The sequence below is a fragment of the Artibeus jamaicensis genome, unplaced genomic scaffold, assembly GCF_021234435.1.
Source record: "Artibeus jamaicensis isolate MK-2021 breed Jamaican fruit bat unplaced genomic scaffold, CSHL_Jam_final contig_1998, whole genome shotgun sequence".
NCBI classification, from domain to species: Eukaryota; Metazoa; Chordata; class Mammalia; order Chiroptera; family Phyllostomidae; genus Artibeus; species Artibeus jamaicensis.
The window spans coordinates 15,544,401-15,551,167 of record NW_026521407.1 but is presented as its reverse complement, the minus strand read 5'-3'; positions in this window follow the sequence as shown (position 1 = coordinate 15,551,167).

Sequence of the window (6,767 nt, the reverse complement as noted above, 5' to 3'; positions counted from 1 at the left end):
GGACTCCCGTAGATTTCAAGTATGTTGTTTAAAGTAATTACAGTTTTAACACTATTGGCTTAGATTTTTCAAGTTATCTCCATGTCTGAAAAGACCCAAACGGGCCGAGGAACTGTGCTAGATTAAAGCAGACCAAGGAGGCTGAGCGACTAAGGGCAGCTGTGAGCCTGAATTGGATTTCAGACTTCAGACCTGGGGCCTGTGGGTCCGGCAGTAACAGCTGCGATAACCTTGAAACTTGACCCACAGAGGTTTTTGTTCCTCTGGATTATTTTCCTTGAGAGATTAAAGATCACACCTACCAGCCGATGGGAAGCCGGAGTGGGGTGTCCCAGCTCTCAGGACCTGACTGTATCCTGGGCTCCATTTCTGCATTCCCTTTGTGCTTCTTTTCCTCGTTTTGTATTATTTTAAATTACAAAAGCAATGCATTTTTACTGTGGAAAAAACCTCAAACTACACAGAAGCCCAGAGAATGAAATTGGAACACCGTAACCAAAACCGCATCCCTGCTCCAGGACACCTGTGCAGGAGTAACCGGTGTGAACAGCTCCTTTCAGCCCTGCTTCTGTTTAAAGACAAACCGGGGCTGGGCCCATCCCCCCGGGGGCGGGGCTTGGTGTGCTTTGCCTTTTTAATCCACAGTGCCTGGCATGCACGAGGTCCTCATTAAATGTTGGCTGAATAAAATACGTATTTCCTTTTACATAAAAGGGGTCATTTGAATATATCTTTCTTCTGCCTGCTGTTTTCATGTAATAGTATATGTTTTCCTGCCACCTATACAGGTTTGCCTCATTGTCTTTTTCCTTTTTCTTTTTTAACCCATTATGTTAAATTACCTGATGCAACTGCCTGGTATCCCCTATTATAGAAGAACCTTCACTTATTTAACCAGCTGCTCATTAATGGGCTTTTTTTTTTCCAGTCGCAAACAGCAGGGAAGGTCCTTGCTACCAGCACTGTGCACATGTGTGAGCATTCTCTGGGCGAGATTTCTAGCTTGAGAACAGCCAGTCAGAGAACGAGCACATTTCACATCCAAAGGCTATTGTCCATGCATTTGGTCAGGTACTTCCCTCCTCCTGGAAACTTCTGTTTCCCTTCTACTCTGGACCTTGCAGAGACCTCCTGCTCCCTGGGAACAGGGGAGGGAGTCGTGACCTTTTCCATTCTAAGGCCCAACTCAGCTGGCCCAGGGGGCTTCTTCCTTAAGTGCAGGCAGGTCCAGACTTTGAGAAAATCCTGCTAGGGGTGCCCCTGCTTGCCAGAGTTAGATGCAGTCAGAAAGGGAGAGAATGTGAAATGTGACAACTAAGCATATTGAGCTTTGGGCAACATGCTAGGTGGGGGGCTGTCAGCCCCCAAGCTGCACTGTGGGTAGCAGCATCTCAGGTGAGGGACCTGCCCATTAAATGAGTTTTTGGGGAGCAGGAAACTCAGAGGAGGGAGAAAGAGAATGAGAGAGAGAGAGAGAGAGAGAGAGAGATTTTCTAGGAAAACACGCAAGCAGCACAAGCCCAGGAAAACAGATGAAGTGACGGATGCCCACAGCTTGGGCAAAATTACCAACCATGTGCAAAAAGAAAATGAGCCGTGTGTTCCTCGGCTTGCTGAAACAGTAATTATACTTGAAAAGCTCGCTAAATGTCCCTGTTAAAAAACCATCCAGCTAGGCAATTTTTCTTTCACATTTAATAGCCATGATTCTCGTATTCTTTCTTGTCCAAAGTGGCCGTAATTGTGGGGTGTAAGGAGACGAGCTCCCTCCTACTGCTGGCGGGAGAGGGAGAGGCAAAAATCTTTCTGCAGATGAAAGCTTTAAACACCGGCCTGCCTTTTGGCTCAGTAATTTCATCTCTAGGACTCGATCCCGAGGCAATAAATAGACCCGTAGGCAGAGATTTATGTACCAAGATGTTTATTACAGGCTTGTTTATGGTACAGAAATATTGGAAATCACCCAAGCAGTGACCGTTGATGACGGATGTGTTTTAGAAGTGACTGGAAGTTTATTAAACACAGGCACACACACTGGGGCACAAGCTGGGTGGCGCAGTGATAGTGGGAGCATCTCTAGTTGAAGAAACAATGTTGTTTCAATTATAATATTATGTTATTGACATACACTATTATATCAGTTTCGGGTGGACAGCGTAGTGGTTAGACAGTAACTACAGCACTGTCCACAGTTACGAACACAGGTTACAATATTATCGATTGTATTCCTATGCTTACGTCCCTGTGATGGTTTCATAACTGCCAATTTGTACTTCTCAATCCCTTCACCTTTTCCACCCAGCTCCCTAATCCCCCTCCCATTTGGCAATCACCAGTGTTCTTAACTATGAGTGTGTTTCCGTTTTGTTTCATTTGTTTATTTATTTCCCCTTTTAGATTCTACACATAAGTGAAATCATGTGGTTTTTTGTCTTTCTCGTCTTATTTATTTCACTTAGCATAATACACTTAGGTCCATCCATGTTGTCACAAGTGGTAAAATTCTATTTTTTATGGCTGAGTAATATGGCATTATATATGGGTACCACATCTTTATCCACTCAACTATCAGTGGACACTTAGGTGAGTGCCTCTCTTTTTAACAAGCTCATGCAGGTTATTCTCATGCTAACATCAGTTGGAGAATTATTCACCTGATTCCTCTAGGATTATGGGCATTTCTTCTTTAAAAAAAATATATATAAATCTCACAATGGGCCTGAATTACTTGTATAATGAGAAAACCATACTAAGAAGATAGACCAGAAGTTTAGTTGGCAAACACCTGTTACGAAGTGAAGGAAGCACAGTCTGCCCTTTGCGACATTCACAGCCTACAACTGGACATGGCGCTTGAAATCCATATTCATCCATATACGCAGAGAGTGTCAGGTACAGGACTGGTGCCATCGAGGGAGTAACTAGCCCTGGTTAGGAGCCTCGGGAGCCTGTTTCCAGAGCAGGAGACATTCTAGCCAGGCCTGGAGGCATCTACAGGAGGGAAGGAGGGAGCAGCACTGGCGGCTAAGGAACCGGCTCAGGCAAAGGCGTGGAGGCAGGAGAGGAGGTGAGGCCGGAGAGGCCGGCCCAGGGCAGAGGTCCGAGGACCTGAACTGGAGCGGGAAGGCCGGTAGTTCCCAGACCGCCTACCAAGGAACAGCAGTCCCCCTGCAGGCTCCGGCGGGTGCTCAGCACAAAGGGGTTCCACGGCTCTAGGTTAAAGTGTTCTTCTATTTTTTTTAAAATTGTATCGAAGCCTTAAATGCGCTAACATGCTAGGGACCCTCCAAGGCAGGGCAGCGGAGGGAGCGTGTCCCAGATTGCTTTCGTCACAGACACACCACCAACCCGCGCCCCACACCAAGGACTTCACTGCTGTGTTGTTCTGAAGAAGCTGCAGAACCGGTGACTTGGGGAGGCGAGGAGGGGGAACTGCGGGCGCCTGTGGGTCTAGAACCAGTGCCTCTGGAGGTGGGCGAGACTTTCACCCAGGACGGGAAGCCCAGGCGTAGCGGCATTTGAGGGAGGACGATGACCTGGGTCTAACTCAGACCCTTCAGCAGGACTTAAGACCAGCTCTAAAAGCTATTTCTTGATTGATTTTTAAAGAAATGTATTTTATTGATTATGCTATTACAGTTGTCCCATTTCCCACCCCCTTTATTCCCCTCCACCCTGCACACCCCCTCCCACCCACATTCCCCCATTTTAGTTCATGTCCATGGGTCATACATATAAGTTCTTTGGCTTCTACATTTTCTATACTATTCTTAACCTTGATTTTTTTTCAGGGTTTTAGACACAATGACTGCTCCCAGATTAAAATTGTGTCTCCTGTTGTTTTTCTTTGCCACACTCGGAGGGTTTTTGTCTTTCCCCAGCTTCTAATAACAAAAAAGGAAGAATATTAATACATTTTAGGTGGGAAAATGACTCAGCTCTAGCCTGAACATTCCCGTGTGTGTGTATCCGGGTCCTGTCTTCGGAGGAAGAGTCTGCAGTTCCACAGCCCTGGGGCGGGGGTGGGAGCGGCCACGCTGTCTTTGGAGTGGGTGTCAGGGGCGCTTAGATCTTTTCCCCCCGAGGGCCTTCCGCACACCCCCTCATGAGCATGCGTGTTCACTGTGAGTCTGCCGCTCCTTATAAAGAACACACTGTAACGAGAGGACTGAGCCAGACTTTTTGCTCAGATCCAATCCTCCTGACTCCCTGGGAACATAGCTCAAGGCGGCATCCTTTTCTGTGAGAGAACACTGGCCTCCTGGGTCCCTGGCCAGCGCTCCCTCCACTTTCTTGGCTGGGCTGCCCCCCCATTCCTGAGGGGCCTGCGTTGGATTAAGGCAGAGGCTCCGGAAAGTGCCATTTAACCTCTCTGTAAACCTGGTAACCAGGAGGGGGGCAGGACATTGGCCCCCTGGTGACGATCACGGGGAACTGGGACTAGATGGCTGCAGTAGTCAACTGTGACAGATGGGCACAAACCGTGCGGCCTAAAGCAACACACGTTTCACACATTTTCTTCCCCTCTCAGTTCTGGAGGCCAGAAGTTCAAAATCAATATCACAAAGCTGAAGGCATTGTCAGGGCCATGATCCCTCGAGGGGCCCTAGAGGAGAACCTGTTCCTTCCCTCCTGTGGCTCCTAGAGGCCACTGGCATTCCTCGGCCTGGGGCTGCATCGCTTCAGGCCCGGTGTCTTCAAATCTCCCTCCATCTCCCTCCGTCTCCACCTTACAAGTTCACTTGTGAAGCATGGAGGGCCCAGCCGGATAAACCAGGCTCATCTCCCATCTCGAGATTCCTAATTTGATCACAGCTGCAAAGATGCTTTTCCCATATAAGGTCATGCCCACAGGTTCGAGAGATTCATTAGGGTGTGGCTACTGGGGGCCGGAGGGGGCATCTTTCGGCACAACGCAGTGGCCGCCTAGACCTACTCATCTGCTAGCTGCCTCAAGGCCCTCGGGGGTGGGAGTTGAGACTGTCCAATGAAGTTTGAATTCCAGCTTTGGGCTTTTCTCTCGGCTCTAAGATCATTTTTAGAGTTCTCTTTCCTCATTTATAGTTACTCCTCTGTTATAATTAATAATTCTTTGTATTCAACTTTTCTGGTTTAAATTACTATGCGGTTTCTCTCCTGAATGTTACATAGACATTGTGAATTTTGCCTTTTTGGGTGCTGGCTATTTTTATGTTCCCTTAAATATTTCTAAACTTTGTTCTGGGATGGGGTTAGGTTGCTTGGGAATAGTTTCGTCCTTTGGAGGCTTGCTATTAAGCTTTTTACGGCAGTCAGAGCGGTGTTTGGTCTAGGGTTCATTTTCCCTGTTCTACAGAGGCCCAAAACCCAGTGCCCTGAGAATTACGACACTGCCCACCCTGGCTGGCAGGAATGTGCACTGTGCCCGCTCCTGTCTGAGCCCCAAAGATGGCTCTCGCTGCTCCATTCAGGTGGTTCTTTTCCTGGCTCCTGGTAGTTCCCTCGGATGTTTGTGCCGATGAGTACTCAGCTGGTGACTTTGAGCAGGACCCCGTGGCCACCCAGCTCTATCTCCTCAATTCCAGGAACCTTGCCAGGCTTCATCTGGACTCCTTCTGCCCACCCCACGGCCTGCAAGCCCTCCAGGCAGTTAGCCAAGGCAAGTGCGGGGCTCACCTCATCTGTCTCTCAGCTCCCAGGGATCAACGCCCTTCGCTGCCTGACATCCGACGCCTCGACCTCCACTGTGGCACATATTTTATCTGGGTTTTAAGTTGTTTCAGACCGACCCCTGCTATTCTGTGTCTTGGTCAGACACGGAAGTCAAATCTAATATTTAAGTATTCATTTATTCAATGCATGCAGAAGAAATTATTGCTCATCAGCCTTAGGGATGCAGCGATGCACGAAACAAATGGAAAGTCACTGCCTTCCTGGAGCTTACATTCCTGTGGCAGCCGATGAAAACTATTTCTCATGCTGTGTGAGGTCACAAAACATGTCCTGGCTGCGAATCCACCCCAGCCCTGGCTGCCCCAGGGTTGGCCTGAATTTGCACACTAGCCTCTCCCCAACTCCCCTTTCCCACTCGCAGGGCCCACAACATCAGCGGTGGCCTCTGCTTTTCTCTTCCAAAATAATTCATAGAACCCTTCAAGCCGCCTTATCTGTGCGCACCCATGGAAAGAGACATGATGAACGCCTCCAATGCTGGGAAAGTGTAATTTATGTTTTTAATGATATCTTTCTAGCATCAAGGGAGGCGTTTTCTTCCTTCCTAGCTCCACAGCACCACACTTGTTCTTTAGCAAATAGGTTGAGATCAAGCCTGGCTTTTCTCGAGGTCACAGATAACCAGTCCTAATCAACACCTTGCATCTGGCAGCTCAGAGCCAAGGTCTTATTTATAGCCCTGATACTGTTTGGAATTGAGGAGACAGCCAACGCCACATCCATCTTTGTCTGCCCAGTGGCACGGGCTGGGCAATGGCCACAGGTAAACACATGTGTGTGTATAGAAAATAACAGCTTGATTGAGATATAATTCACATATCATAGAATTCATCCTTTTAAAGTATGCAATTCAATGATTTTTAACACATTCAGAGTTCTGCAACCACCACGACAGTTAATTTTAGAAGACTCTTTATCACCTCCCAAAAGAAACCCCACATCAACCGGTGGGCGTTCCTCACTTCCCTTACTCTCCTGGGCCTAGGGAGTTACCGATCTAGTTTCTGTCCCTGTGGATTTGCCTTGTGGACGTTCCAGGTGAGCGAGACCAGATC